At 41.4% G+C, this 16,009-nt stretch overlaps 1 protein-coding gene across 1 annotated transcript in view; it reads right to left on the bottom strand.

Annotated features, from left to right (window-relative positions):
- ST8SIA1 (ST8 alpha-N-acetyl-neuraminide alpha-2,8-sialyltransferase 1) overlaps positions 1 to 16,009 on the bottom strand; it is a 146,696-nt gene that overhangs the window by 19,118 nt on the left and 111,569 nt on the right. The window lies entirely within an intron of this gene.

The raw sequence follows: 16,009 nt of genomic DNA, 5'->3' as shown, positions 1-16,009 counted from the left end.
TTCCTTGCCATATCCTTCCGGATATACCCAGAGGAACGAGATATTGGCAGGAAATCCTAGGCCATTCATACACACCCAGACCTGGACTGATGTTTGACCTGTCCTGATGTTTGACACTAAACACATCACATTTCAGTAATATTAAAGTATCCCAAATATGTATCATTGGATGTATCTGATATGGAGGTCAGCCAGAGCCATAGGTAAAATCCAATACCTAAACACAAACCTGCTAAGTAACAGGAACACTTGCTGTCTTGGGGTGCTGACTGCATTGAAGGGTAGCTTTGCATGAGAAAGTCACTATGATTTACTCTTGATAATCTGCTTGCCTTCCGGAGTCCACGTAATCTTCAGGGCACCAGTAACTCCTCCCTGCCTTTACCACGTGACAGTATCTATAGACTTCAGCATGCAGGCAAAGTTTACTACGTTAAGAGCCACTTCAGCACAAGCTTCGCATGCCTTCCTTTCATTGTAGCTGGGTTGCTCTCCTGCATGTGATCCCTAATTTTTTCTGAGCTCTCAAGTGCCCATCTTGCTCTTGCTGCTGCCTCCTCTCAGTTTCCTGCAGCTAAGGCAAATGTGTCATGACTGATTTCATAGTCACGCAGCAGAGTAGTCAGAACAAAAAACTCGAGACAGCAAGACTGGATTTTTTTTTCCTTTCTCTAGTGCAGGCAGAGATAGGTATAAGTATACCTTTTTTAAAGGGTTAAGAAGAGATCTATTTTGTTTATAGATCTCTTTGAAACAACAGCAAGTATCACACACAGAGCAAGATACACAGGTTTAAGTAGGATGCCAGATGACCTCAAGAAGCACCAGATAAAATTTCAGCTGAAACAACTGCCAACAAAAAATAGAGCTTCAACAGCATTGAAATGTCTCATGAGCATGCGTCAGGTTTTTTGAAGTCTTTGTTTTGGCAGAAAACTTGAAATATTCCTAGGAAGTTGAAAGGTTTTGTTGATATTTTCAACATGCAATACTTGGTCTCCTGATTTGCTACAAGTTTCTTCCAAAATTTCCTTCAAGTGGGATTAGAATAAAGCTGGTTTGAAGCAAATCCCCTGAAATCTGCCGGGGCCTACATTACTGTTTTGCTCAGCAGATTTGCTCTTACTGCGTGGTGCTCTTTGCTAATGTAGACAAAGTCACTATCTTCCAAGCAAGAAATCAATTCAACCTGAACATACAAAGCAAAAAAATAAAAATAATTTCATAACTTACTGCATTCAACATTCTTTTCTGTAGAAATAGCCAAGACACAGCTGAATACAGAAGGCCAGCTAAGATCACGGTGCCCTGGCAGAAATTAATTATCTGGCTGTCCCTTCTCATGTGGGCCCTCTCACTCCATTACTATCAGACCTTTAACTAAGTGTTCCCCAAAACAAGCTTTACTTTCCTCGCTTCCTAAGGAGCAGCAAGTCAACTTGTCAGATTATCGGGTACAGGAGTTGGGTCCATCCTAGCAAACTTGTTCCATTTCCATCAGGACAGAGTCAGTGAGGGTAAAAAAACCCCATATCCCTAGTTTAATACTTTCAATATTCACCTAGGTGCTCAGAGCCCCAGTACCCAAATCTTGTTCTAATAACCCTAATTGCTTATAAAAGGTAGAATAAGACCAGCAGCAGGCTTTTGGACTACCCTCCTCCCCAAAACTTGGGACATTCACTGGGAGGAGGGAGATGCAGGTTCAAACTTCCTTTTGCAGTAAGGGGAACTTGAGCGCACAGCTTGATGTGATGGGAGTCCCTGCACCTTGGCTAAGAGGAAGGCAGAAACAGGTCCTCTGTCACTCCTGGAAGCCAGTTTCACTGTGTCCTTTCCCACTTAGAGCTAGTTAACAAATTTCACTTCAGATGGCAAATAGATGTGGTTATTCTAAAAGTGCCTTTTTCAGCAAATTTACCATTCACAGTAAAGCACTGCGCAGCTCTAAGATGAATACATTAAAATTGCTCAGATATAGTCACAGAGGGCCAGGGACTGTCTCTGAATATTCATTTGCTATCATTGCCACAACCCATTTACAATGCTTCTAGATGAATCTCCCCAAATGCTGTAAAGTAACGAGAAGTGAACGGCACTGCCGTCAGAGCGGTACATGGGAGGGACTTCACGCACAAGGGACAGCATTTGTCGTGCTACTGCAAACTGTCCTTCAGGAACATCACCTCCTAGAAACCCATGCCTCATTCAAATGATCTGGATCACAGTGTTGGTAGGCATCACGCCCGGTTCAACAGATGGACATTATACAGGTGGCCAGGAGCCCATGTAGAAACATAAAACATGCTGATTACGGCTGGTCTGATGGCCTAACACAGCCAAAAAGCTGCTGCCCATCTTGCACTCCTCACGAGGGGAGATATTAGAAGCAAATGAAATTTGCTGTTCCCCATTTGTAAAAACAGGAGCCCTGTCCAGCTTTCTGACATTTCACAGGCTGCTTAGAAGCTGAGAAATCTGGGGACAAATGCTGTGCATCATCAAGTTTCTAGAAATGGTACTGGAAGCTCGAGTGTATTTTCCTTTAACTCTCAATCCACACAGGGACTCCTGCAGGCAACCCCATTCCAGCGGTGGCTTTGAGGGTACCATACCGCATCCATCCCAGCAGACAGCGAGAAGAGTACTCCATGCCTGAGAGAGAGACCAGGAGGGCTCTTCCTCTGCAGCTGGTTGACCAGCTCCGTAGCGCACACGTGAGCATGACGATATGGCTTTTTTCCTGCTTGTCCAGCCTGGTGCAGCCCTCGCATCCAGATAGGCACGAATGCCTTTCCTCGTGCCGATCCTCACCCAGCCTTCTTTGAACGAGGAGCTGCTGATTCTTAGCGCTCGCCCCTACCTGACATGCTTTGAACATTCGGTACTCTCAGTGGCACAGCCCAGAAGCTGTGCCACTCCTCCCCACTCATCACGCTTCGAAAGAAACACATCAAACGATCCAGCCCCTCGTGCAATAGTGCATCTCAGGCGACATTATCTCCCCAGCTCAGCTCTGAGCAAGAAAAAGCTGAACTGCTTTCAGGGTCGTCCTCTGACATTCTGCAGTTAAGCTCACACAAATGCATGGCAGGTTTTAGATAAAACTGGATCGGGAATCTCCAGAGCCCTGAGCAGCACCTGAAGACTACACGAGTTGCTCAGTAATTTGCAGTAATGCATCCCGGCAGCTTGACGGCAGCCCAGAGAGGCGCCGATGATTCTGAACGCTGGTGAAAGCAGATCACAGCACATTCAGCCCAGGCGCTTTACTTCCGCTAGTCTCATTAATGGACAGCAAGCAAATAAAATCATCAGCAACACATTTTTGCTGTCAGGTCCATATGACAGATTAACTTAAAAAGCACAATTTTCAACAGGCATGTGTAGGTACAGCTGCACAAATACCAGAGAAATAATTTCCTTGATACCAGCTGTAGAGTTCCCTCAAATACTCTGCTCTACTTTTCCAGAGAGAACAATGCATCCAAGAGAAAACTGCCACAGTACACTGTCATGACAGTACAATCAAAGACTTAAGAGCATTAAGTGTTTTGCTTTTTGTTTTTATCTGTTTTTAATGTTCTTACTGATGTTTTTTAGCAGGTATCTGGGGACAGGACTGCTCTCTGGTACTAAGAGATGACATCCAGTAACCGCAAAGAATTTGCTGCAGTGACGTTGAGCTAACCTGCTTGCAGATAATAATGGCAGCATTTTCTCTCATCTTGGTTTCTTTTTGATCTCCCCAGAGAGTCACTATCTCGTGCCTGTAATGATATCCCAGTTATTTACTGTGTTGGCATCTGCAAAGTCACAAGTTCAGCATTCTGGATTAATTGCAAGTTGACTTACTGGTAAAAAAAAAAAAAAAAAAAGAAAAGAAAAAAAAGATTGAGTAATGAGGGGAGCAGCTCCGATGCTGAAGAACTAGTGTATTATTTTAAAATTAAGACAAATAGAGCTCAAGGGAATAGAGCAGAAGGCACAGAAAGACTTATGTATTTGTCCCTATGGCAAAGGATAGCCTTATAAAAATTATTTAGATAATTTCATGTCAGCATTAGCCAAGAATGATTTAACAATTTGCTGCAGCTGTTGGAAAATGCTTACAGCTGGGGTCACAACAAGTCAGCTTGCAACCACACATCGGAACCTCCACTGCAGTGACAGAGGAGTTTTACTGCGCTCATTTCTCAGAGTGCTTTTATGCTTTCAAATAGCAATGCTCTCCTTAATGCCCTGTGCTCTCACTCACACCAGGCACTTCTTGATTATCTGCCCCTTCGGGGCTTGTGTAGCCAATGTTGCTAAAACACAGATTGTGTCTGAATTAACAGCACACTAGTTTCCCTGTGCTCGTTCTCCACGTTAGGCACTTTTAGCGTGTGTTAGGCGCAAGGTAGACTATTCTACTTGTATACACAGGGAGCCAGAAACGAGCCCTGAAAGTGCTGTAAATTGACCCCCTTTCTTTTTTTATCCCAGCTTCCCCACCTACACAAGCCACTGTTTACTCAGCCTAAGGATAGCTACCTGACTTAAGATTCAATTATAATCCCATTAAAGTCAATGGCAAAACCAACTCTGATCTCTCTGGAAGTATGCTCGGAGCTTCAGGCAAAAAAAAATCAGGCCCGCCATGCACTTCAGAGTGATTAGAAAAGGTATAAAGTAATATGATCAATCATAAAGACTGATCATTAAACCAGTAAAATTACAGATGCCAAACATTCTCCATCAATGAAAGAGGCTTTTATTCTTGTGGTAGACCCCCAATGCTTCGTCTAATCTCATTTCAACCAGACTTCAGCATGAGGGATTCTCCCCTGTTCTCACTGTGGGTCCTTCCACAGGCACCATGGTCACCCAGCTGAGAGCTTGTGACATGGACAGAGTGATGCTATTCCCATCTTTTCCCTTCCTTTTGCCCGCCTCCCTCCCTCCCTCACCTGACTGCCCTTTATGGACCCAAACCCAGCAAATCTTCCACTCAGACTCTCAACGGAGATGCTGCCTCCTCTCAGGGTACGACTCACTTCAGCTCGTCCCTTAGGCACAGCCTGCATCCTGTTGAGACCCCACACTGCCGCCTCTTTCTTGTGAATAGGGGCTTTCAGCTTTTAAGAACCTGTGCATTCCTCTTGTTTCTGGTCCCAAAAATTAAAGGCAAACAAATTAGCCTGATTCTCCTTTTATACCCCTTTTCAGAGGTGTTCTCCAGGTCAGGGATTCTGGTTACTCCCATCATCAGCTCCAAAGACTCAAAAGCAAGGAAACACACTCTTTCCACAGCAACTGCAGACTACATCTTCCTCTACCAGCCTGCTTCTAAATGACATGCTGTCCTTAGCATATGACCTTCAGAATAATTCGATGCACTGCAAGTCCAGTTAGACATTGCAGAGGTAAGCTCTAATCCCCATGAAGAGGCAGGCTCCCCTTCTGACTGAATTCAGTATTAATTAGGGTTTTTATTTAAACCTCCACCCATTATTGCTCTTACACTGTCGCCCTGGGAATACTATATATAGTGCTAAGGGAAAGCTGACTCTCTGTTTTTCAATGGAACACAGAGCTATCCTATACACCAAAGCAATGAAACATTAAAATCAGTGTTCACTGGTATTTCGGGACTGTGTGTGATCCTTATTCTGCCAACTCAAATTAGAATGTGCTTTTAATAGCTACTCTTTCTAAAACCAGCAGAGCTAAACATCAATCCTTTCTGTTATCTGACAGCTTGAATCTTAGCTTTCAAAAGATGAGCTGTTCATCTTAGTTTGACTCTTTGAAGATTGTGGCTGCTAAAGTCACACACAAGTGGAAATAATAGAAAAGGATAGCCAGAACAGCGTGGCTGTAAACGACTTGTATTGTCAAATGAAATTGCTGCCTAGTATTTCTAAACCTTCTGAATACTTCACAGCACTTACGGCTGAAAGTCTGGAGGATGAGAAAACAGAGAACCAATAAAATCAGCCAGAAAAAAAAATTACAGAACTAAGCCTGATATCTTTAGCATTTAATTTCACTGGACTGCATGCCAGAGTGAGCCTGTGAGAAGAAACATAACCAGATCACACAATTTCTCAGGTTTTAATGGGAAACAGAACTCAACAAAGCCCAGATACAGTCTTCAAGAGATTTACTTTTGATTAACACAGGCTCCCTAAGACAGTCTGCTGTGTTTTTGGGACGGCAACCAAACAGGAACAGAACAGTGTAGTGTCTCCTGCACTTCTAGGTCTCCTACCCAACTACTGTCCAGACACAAGTCTCTGTAGATCACTGCCTGCAACAGCAGTGCAGCAAACACAAAGCTAATAACAAACATCATGCTTTCCTGTCTGTTCATGCTGGCCTTATATCCTTTGTAACCCAAATATAAAACATACTAAATGTTTACAGCCATGAAAAACCTATTCACAGCTGAGAACACTTTCTGGCTGGTATACTTGACTGCTTCCTAAGTATTTTGAGTTTTCTCCTTAACATCATGACCTCCTTAGCATAGTAATAATTTGCAAATGTCAGTGAAGGTGACATTCAGCTATATCCTCTCTTTGACTTCTCAGAGCTCTTTCCAAAGAGAACTGGATAGAGAGAGAAAACAACAATGTTTGAATTGAATGTGTTTTCTTTTTAAAGACGCTCTGTGCTACAAAAACTGTAGACTGAAGAGAAATGATTTAAAACAGTAGTTGCTTCGACAGGCATTATGGCAACAACTGTAATGAGCATAGGCTCTCTTTTCAGTATATGAGCACCTTTTTTAAACTACAGTACATGAATCACTGGTGATCTCTTGAGGTCATGCCACACGGCCTGCAGCTAGAGCGCAGATCCCAATTAAACAACATTGTCAACTAAAAATTTGATAACAAAAGCAGTTGTTCAGAGCCCACAGGAATATGCAGTGAATCTACAATAATTTAAATGGGGTCAATTCACACAACTCTGAAACATGCAAAAGAAGATCTCTCTATTTCTTCTATTAGCGGCTCCCTCTAGGCAACCTCACCTGTTTTGGCATCCCTAGGACAATGAGTATTGCAATTAAGCAATGAACTAGTGGCCACCTGAGTATAAGCAGAAGAGGTGATAAATTGCTCGCTCTCGAGCAGTTAGATTAGCAGAGGCCAAACACAAGGCTAAAAAGGTGAAAAAAAACAAGAGAAATGGCAGTTCAACAGACGAAAAGTCCCTTCCAGTCCTTGGCATAAGAGCACACACCATCAATAAAATCCTTGGAAACCAGCCAGGAGAATTCAAGCCAGCCCAAAGACCGCAGCTGTAGACCTTGAAGTCACTACCTTCGGCAAGCTTTCAAAATGTCACATCTGAAGAAAAAGACTTTACTTTCATCTAATATCAATTTACAGCAATATTTCTCAGCAATTCTGGTGCTGTTCAATTATGCCTAGAAGCATTGATAGATACTTCTCAAGGCTTCCAACAGTGTTAGAGATGTGTTGATTTGCTGCACACTAGATCTTTGACAGAGTCTGCCCTTCACTCTGCAACTTATATGCAGACACATAGAAAAGATTAAGAACATGACAAGTATATTTCAAACTCTTTGCACATCCAAGTATTTTCAGCTCAGAAGATTTTCTGATACTGGTGTAGTTTGTCAATGCAGTAACCCCAGTGAATCTTACTTCCAAATATTTGGCTAATGTCTTATTCTCCGCATCCTTCTAACCAATTATTTTACCAATACCTTTCCTCTTACATCATGATTGTCTTGATCCCTTTGTCAAAAGCCTTTTAAAAATTCAAATAGACTTTATCTACTAGATATAGACTACCCTTATTCACATGCATCTATAAAAAGAACTCCAAAAGTTTTACGAGGTAAAATTTCCCTTGGACTCAACAGTGCTGACTGTTCACAACCGCACATACATTGTCCAGGTGTTCACTAATGTTATAATATAGTGTCTATTAATTCAGCTGGTAGAGATGTCAGGCTTACAGATCTACTTGAACTATTTTTAATTTGAACTATTTTTAAACACTGATCCTATTTTTAACACCTTCCAGTTTTCAAGTACCAAGGCAGTTTTAAGTAAGGAAGTACACACCACTGTTCTTCAGCACTCATGGGTGAGTCCAGTCCTGCCAATACATTCACATCCATCCTGTATGCGTACCATAAATCCTCTAATAATTACCTCAGTTTCAGCCAGCTGAGTCTCCCTATGGGCACAGGGAATGTTCTCAGTTTCTTCCACAGTGAACACAGATGCAAATATTTCATACAGCCTCCCTCTGTCTTCTCTGAGCACTTCTTTTATACCATACAATTGACCATACACACATGGCAGGTGGGGTTTTTTTTGCTCTTTTTTGGCTTGTGCTGTTGCTGGAAGGAGGACGTAGCATTAGGTTTTCATTCCTCTAGTTAGTTCTTTTTGGAAACTTTTCTGCCTGCCACATAGATAAAATATTTAATCAGCCAGAGCTTATAATAAATTTCGTTTCCTTTGGAAACAACTTAAGCTTTTGGTAGGATGTTTCTCTGTTTCCATTAATCTCCCTTTTCCTTGCCCTTTAGCAATGTCAACTTCCTTTTACCTTTTCTTAAGGCTTGATAGATGCTCCTAGCACTGTGCTTCCAATATGGTACCCTTAGGAGAGTCCACTATTTTGAGTAGATCATCCAGATATATCTTCCAAGATGTACGGTGTTTAATGCTGAGAATGCCACTTAAACTTCTTTTCAACATGATTAAGCAGCCAAGGTTTCTCCTCAACTGTTAGCGCAGCCTGTATTCAATTTAAATTGCTATACCTAGAACGGTCTCAACCAAAAAAAAAAAAAAAATCAAAGTACAGATAGCTGAAACATGCTGGAGCTTTTGCTAATCTCTTCAACTGTTTTGACACCTGTGAAAGAGCTAGAGTTCCTTCACCTTTTTTCCCCCTCGTTAACTTCATTCAAAGGAGATATGCTGTAAAAGAAGTAAAAAACAAACTTTTTTTTTCTTTTCAGGTAGCAGGAAATAAATGATATTTGTTGGGACACAGTAACACTTTTGAAAGGCAGTGTGTGTCTAAGTACAGCCCTCTATGCACTGGCTGAGGAAAGTGGAGCAAAACATTCAATTCCATATTTCTCTTAGTTTCCAAATGCTGGGGAAGGGTCAGTGGCATTAATACTAAATCATATAGGAGCAGCTTTGTAACTGTAATTGGTGTTCTTCCCGTGTCACACATCTAGAAGTGCTATGCCTCTTGCTTTATATAATACAGCATAATTCAGATGTGGTATCCCCTTCTCACATTCTGAAATACCAGGTAAGAAAACCTTTCTCTCTTCTGCTCCCTATCTCAGGGAACAGTCAATAACAACAAATTGTCAGAACCTGATGGAGGTTGACTCCAGAAGACAACACTGGCAGGATATTCACCTGGGCAATGTGATCTCAGATATCGGTAATGAGTGAAGAAGGGTCTTCCAATCCCTCTTGTTAAAGCTAATTTTACTGGATATAATATATAATACTATATACTGGATATATATAATACTCATTGAATCAGAGAGGAAGACAAGAAAAGAGTGACCATCTAAACTGGTGGTGAAGTCACCCTGCCTTCAGGCCCTCACTGCTTAGTCACACAAACTGGAACAGCATCAGTAGATGACACCGATGCCACCAGCCCAACATGCCCCTTTGCTGATGGTTAGGACTGCCTCCTACTAGATGAGAGATAGAAGTTTAAGTCCTCTCACACAGAAAAGGGAACTGAACTAGGGCCTACCACAGCTTCAGTGACTGAGGCGACTACTCATCTCTCGTAAAATATGGCACATGCCTTGGCTGGTTTTCTGAACCAAGTTCTATGTTGTTCAGCTGAAACTACTCAGCCTAGTTTTGTAAATTGCTTGGGGACAACTTAAACTAGATTATCTGGAAGTTTGAGTCAGAAAAAAAATAAATAAATACATCCAGCCCTAGCTTCATTCCTTTTTGACTCAGTTCTTTGCACCAATTCCCTTCATGAAGGTGACAAAACATTACTGCAGCAGGAGTTAGACTGAGGTGACCCACTCATACCACATGGGTTCTGAAGGAGACAGTAAGCGCATTCCCAACAAGTGCTGTATGTGAAACTATGGTCAAAATGTGAACTCCTGGGTTTGTACTCCTTTGAACTACCTTTTCTTTCCAGAGAACATCAGCTTTTACAGATGTTCACGTTCAAATGGTTAAGGAAAGCAAGTTGTCATCTCCTACAGAATCAAGATTTCTTTCAGATTTGGGCAGCAAAAAAAATAAGCTCCTTTCTTTAATGCTCAGAGTAATTAATACTGAATTACAGGAGAAATTGTACCAAAGGATTTCTGAAAATCACATTAATACTAAATAAATTCCATACGCTTCATGCGATTACAAAAACCACCAAAGATGTATACACAGATTAAGCCATTATTTTAAAGTACTACTGAATAATCAAACAGGAACAAAAGCTACCATTAGTGGCTTGTCTCCCTGAAGCAGCAGTAACATGTTACTTGAAAAAACTTTAGATTTGCACCTAACAAACAGGCCAAAGGGTATTTTGGAGTGAGGAGGAAGGTATGGTCTGGGGTCTACAGCACAACTCAGAAACAGGAAAAGAGAACGCCTTAAGGGCATCCTTTTGATAAGGCCAAGGTATTTTTCCGATAAGCCAAATTGTAGGTTTGAAAGCAGCTGTAAATGTCAAGGCTGTCAGCAGCTCTGAAGAACCTGAGGTTGGCCATGAATCACACGGGACAAACAACAGCCACTGCCATAAACTCACCCTGGAGGCAGTAGTTACACTCCCAGAAAGTTTCCAAATGCTGGGAGGATCATTCAGTGATCAGTTGCTTTGGCTGATAGACCTTTACTCCCTAGCAGCTCAGTACACATATTCTCAGAGCAGCTAATCAAACAGTAACAGTGGTGAAATTCAGCCTTTTGTTTTAGACAGGGGCCAGAATAGTTTGTATGGGGTGCTATTGCTGAGGTTTTTATCCAGAGGCTTTACCCAGATAATGATTTGGAAAATAAATACACTTTTTAACAAGCAACATATTTTTATCTGAATTTGTCTCAAGGCCAAAATTTCCCTTCTCTAATGTGCTAGTCTAATAAGCCACAGTGCACAGTGCTGCTTTGCTTTACCAAGCTAGAGTCAGGAACGTGATGTGCTCCAGCAAACCTAGCACTTTGCTTGTAATACCAAGTCCTCTTCAGACTGGTCCTGCTCATTATAAAAATGAGACCATTTCTTCTACCTGCCCCCTACAGCTGCATTTTTTATGTTAAACAAAACAACCTGAGGAATGTCACATTTGAAAAGATTCCTCTATTTTGAATATACCTTGAAATGGAGTAGAAATATGATCATTAAGGTCCTGTCTTGACGCTTTAAATTGACACAATTCCCCTGATATTAATGGACTTACACTAACTTTCCTCAAACGAGTATATAGGTCAGTCTTTATGATATCATATGTCAGATATTTAAGTTTCAGAAACCACCAGTACACTGCATTATTCAAGAAGCACACTGTGAACATACCGCTAAAGACAATGATATTATCTGGATGCACAAGGCTATGGAGATGATTCATTCAGCATAATCATTTGCATTCCTGAACCTTGGATGTTTAATGTACCAGGAGAAATGAGGGATGGCAGCAACTGTGCTGGAGCATGATGTAAGAGAAAAAAATAAAACAGCACACTGCACCAATGCTCTGGCAGAAACATCCTGTGTGTTCTGTTCCAGCAGCTGTACCCAGTTCCATTTCCAGCTTAATGGACCTAGGAGCATGGAGTCAAAATCATAAACAATTTGCATGAGGGCATACTACTGTACATAATTAATTTCCTTTCAGAAAGCCAGTCAGCAAAAATAGTTCAGCCAATACATGCCAGCTAGTTCTCTGGTTTATTTTTCTCAATGCCATTCTCTGAGGTCCCAAGTGCTGGAGTACTAGCTACGCACAGGGCAGATGCATGACCTAGTTCAGCTACAGTATACCAACCACCAGGTCTCTTGGGATAGCCCAGCAGCAGTATCTTTTTCAGCACAATCTAACTTCAATTGTTCGTGAACAACTCATTTGTACATAGCAACATGTACAAATTTCCCCAACAGACTGGGGAAAAAAGGCACAGGAACAAAGAACTGGAGGGATCACCTGGGTTTACGTTTTCTGCTGTGGCTGGGTCAGGGACACACTGCAGATGATCTGGCAGAGCTGAGATGCCAGAAGGGAATCCAAGAAGGAATGGAGAAGATGCAGAACAAAGAGCTTGTTGAAAATCCTGCGGTGTCAGCACTGTAAGAGATGCCGAACTCACAAGGCTCTTTAAGAGCTTCCAGCAGCCCTGAAATGCTTCGTAATGTTCTGTAACTAACATAAAACCTGTGATAAAGACTCAAATGCTACAACTGTCAGATGTTGGGGGTGGTGGTGGTGGTATGTGTGTGTGTGGAGCACAGAAGAAATCAGGGACATCACCAGTGTCCTCTTGCCTCAAAACTATGATGATATTTGCTATTTAAAAAGTTCACAGGTGATCTTAAAAAGCCATCTGTGGCTTACATTGCAAAATCTATAAGCAGATCCACAGTTCACACTATTGACATGGAGAAAACACTTCTCGCTCAGCCCACATGCAAAGATCAGTTTTCTCCCAACACTTTCTTCAAACTATTTCTCCTTTCCAGCTCAGGACGCCAAAGCTCCAGCTCTCAAACCCCACCCAACATGGTTCCAAACTCAGTGGTCTCAGTTTGTAAGACTAGATGGTTCAGACCTGCACAAATTGAGATATACAAAGTCAAATGTACAGGCAACTGAGTACAGCCATACCATCTTCACTGTGTAAGCCTTGTTCTAAAAATTCCCCTACCCAAGAAAACACCAAGAACTTGTGCAAGTATCCATTTTCAGGATGAGCCTTACCTTATAACTGCTGGGGACACAGTGCTGTAATAGCGCTGAGAAATTTATTGTCCCTGTTAAATTAAAAAGGACCTCAAAGCTAGCACAAGTACTGGATTCCTGATTGCTCACATAGCTTAATGATGTTAGCTTACCCTTTGGCTCTGTTCCAGGTGCTTCAGCTAGTTCTCTCCAAGACAAACACGCTACAGGGACTCAATCAATGTCCTCCAGTCTATGCTGCTCAGCATTGGAGCCATGGACTGGTCCCTAGCCCTCTCTATTTACCGGCGTAGCTACATCTCCACTGCACATCGGGTAAGGGAAGTGCACCAGCGCAGTGCAAGAGAGATGAGGCACAAGCCTCATTTTGCCATTGTCACAAGCCGTCTCTGGGACTACAACTGGGAGCCTGGGGCTGCACAGAGAGGCAGCCAGCAGACCTGTCTTTAGGCTGTGTAGCTTTACTGGCCAGGAACCACCAATGTGGATCTTAATGATGTCCGTACAAGTCAGTCTGGGATCTTAGAAGGGAATTAAAAGCAAAGCGTCCCCACTCTCGTAAAAGGTTCGTGATCACACGCAGGCACAGCACACACACGGGCCTACTGAGCTGAGCCCGCCAAGGGCAGTGCTTTGCTTTCCTGACAGGTTCACATCTGAAACTGGGAGTAAACTTCATGCTCCAGATATTGCCTGCAGGGAAAATCCCAAGGCAAGGCCACCAAAGGCTGGGGAAGGGACAGAGCACTGGTCTCGCTCGGGGTGTACCAAGCTGTTATCTCAGGGAGGAAGGACCCTAGGAAGGACAGTAAGTGCGTGCCTCCCTTTGAAGGATCACAGTAGTGTATTCCCCACTCTAGCAGGAGGGGACAGAGCATTGTATAATTACCCTTTACAGGACAATCTGTGCACTGTCAACAGTTTTCTACTTTATTTTTACATTTATGCTGAGTATGGTGCTATATGCTTTCACATGCTTTTAACTTCCATATGCGTACAATCTCCCACTTAAAATATCCTTCTTGTCATCTTCGCAAATGTAATTTCCTTTGGTAAAGTTCCTGCAAGATTTAGGTAGCCACCTTCTGATTTGCTGTCCTGAATCATGAAAAAAACCCTCAGCTTTCTTCCATGTCAACATTCTGAAACTTCACAGCGTGATATATTTTCTGATATAAATGTGATAGATTAGCAGCCTATGGCCTCCACATAAAAATGTCATTTAAAAAAGTAAAAAAATCTTTGTCATGTTTGAAAACCAATGATGATAAAGAATAAAATTCTAGGATCAAAATACACTCACAAACTCACAATTTAAAAAGTTATGTTATCAATAATTACTGGTAATATATCGGTATAGTACCACTTCTCAATATACAATGATATTTTAAATAAAGCTCCCAAATAACTTAAAAACCCCTGAATTTGTATTAGAAAGCTCCCTCTTTACATTCCTCCAACATTAGCCTTAAGCATTCACAGCGAAACCATAACTTACCAAGAAACCCAGTACATAAGAATAGCTTATTACAACCATAATGGAAGAAGCTTCTCATTTTCCTTCCACAAATCCTCATATTTTAGTGGCATAAAACTTTTAAGCATCTGCACTGCTATTTGTGTGTTTGATTAGTGACTATCATTAGTGAAGTACACATTAGCTAAGAAATCAATTAAAGCTGAAGAGAATTTTGCTCATGGTTTTTCAGCTAGTATACTAGGAGAACTCTCCCTGTGACCTACATGCCGGCAATTGGCTGCAGAGGTAAATAAAAACTGTTCAATCTATTTTTCCACCTCCTTCTAGTCTCAGAGACACTTGAAACTTCTATTATTTTTTTAATTGCTACTAAAATAAAATGCATAGATTCAAATTCTACTTTTAATTCATTCTGGGGCAATTTTTCCTCTATGAGAACCACATTATTCTCTGCCCTGTTAAATTGCACCATACATACTGACAGCTTGATTTTCTCCATCCTGCTTTATATTTCAGAAGTATCATTTGGTTCTCTCTCAGCGCAATGACAGCTTTTGGCAGGTTTCCGTTTCCTCTTCCAACAAACCAGCTATTGTGGAAAAATGATGAAACCGAGATGAAAAATTCCAGTGGATCAGCTCTAACCTACCAAAGTGTTCCACGTATCTTGAAAATCACTGCGCTTTCACTATTTACTCTTTCAAATCAGAAATTAAGAAAGCATCACTGCTAGAGAAAAAAAAAAGAGAGGAGGCAGGGAGTAGAAATTAAGTATTAGGGTAACACATCTCTCATTTAACTAATTCTGTTGAAGTTCTTGCCTGTAGTACATTCCAGACTGCATGACAGAAAACTGCCATGAAAAACTGATTAAAACAAACTTCCTCAAAAAGAGAGTGACCGAACTTAGTATGAAAGCAGTTTGTGCCATTTGCTATGTTATCCAAATAAAACAGTCAGAACTAATTTGAATCGTTCAGCTTTTTCCCAATAGTTACACATGATACAGAAACTCTATCTTTAAGTTTGAATGCGGCTAACTTAGCTGGGAAGATTCATGTGAGAAGGAATACTATTCCTTTGCTTTCACAGACCAGTGCATTTGCTGGTATGAAATGTAAAGACAAAAATCCACAGTGGATTTATTGGCTTAAAAATATAAGTTTTACATAAAAAGCATGTACAGAAATCATAATTCATTATTTCTGTAAGTATAACTACTCTCTTCAAGAAAAAAAATGTTACTTTTTACTGCTTTTTCTTCCTGTTAGTTTTGAGAAGCCAAGACAGACAGGGAGTAAGATGACTTTTCTCATATCTTACACATCATCAGCTCAGTTTCTTAGTAAGGATTGCGCCCGCCTCCCATTTGGCTGTTTCTGGGCAATGGATCGGAGCTCAGCTGAAATCTATTATACTTCTTGCAGAGTACCAGAAGAGGATAAAAACAAGATTGCCAACATTTTTAAATCACTCTCCATGTGCTGGAGATTGCAGGATGCTTTCCTCAAAGGATTTTTCAATTTCCTAATGTGATGAAGCAGTGAAAGAATCTAATGGGCAAACACAGGAGACACTATCTGAAAGGC

The sequence above is a fragment of the Grus americana genome, chromosome 1 (genome assembly GCF_028858705.1).
Source record: "Grus americana isolate bGruAme1 chromosome 1, bGruAme1.mat, whole genome shotgun sequence".
NCBI lineage: Eukaryota > Metazoa > Chordata > Aves > Gruiformes > Gruidae > Grus > Grus americana.
Note: the sequence above shows the minus strand (reverse complement) of the source record. Positions and strands in the feature narration are given on the sequence as shown.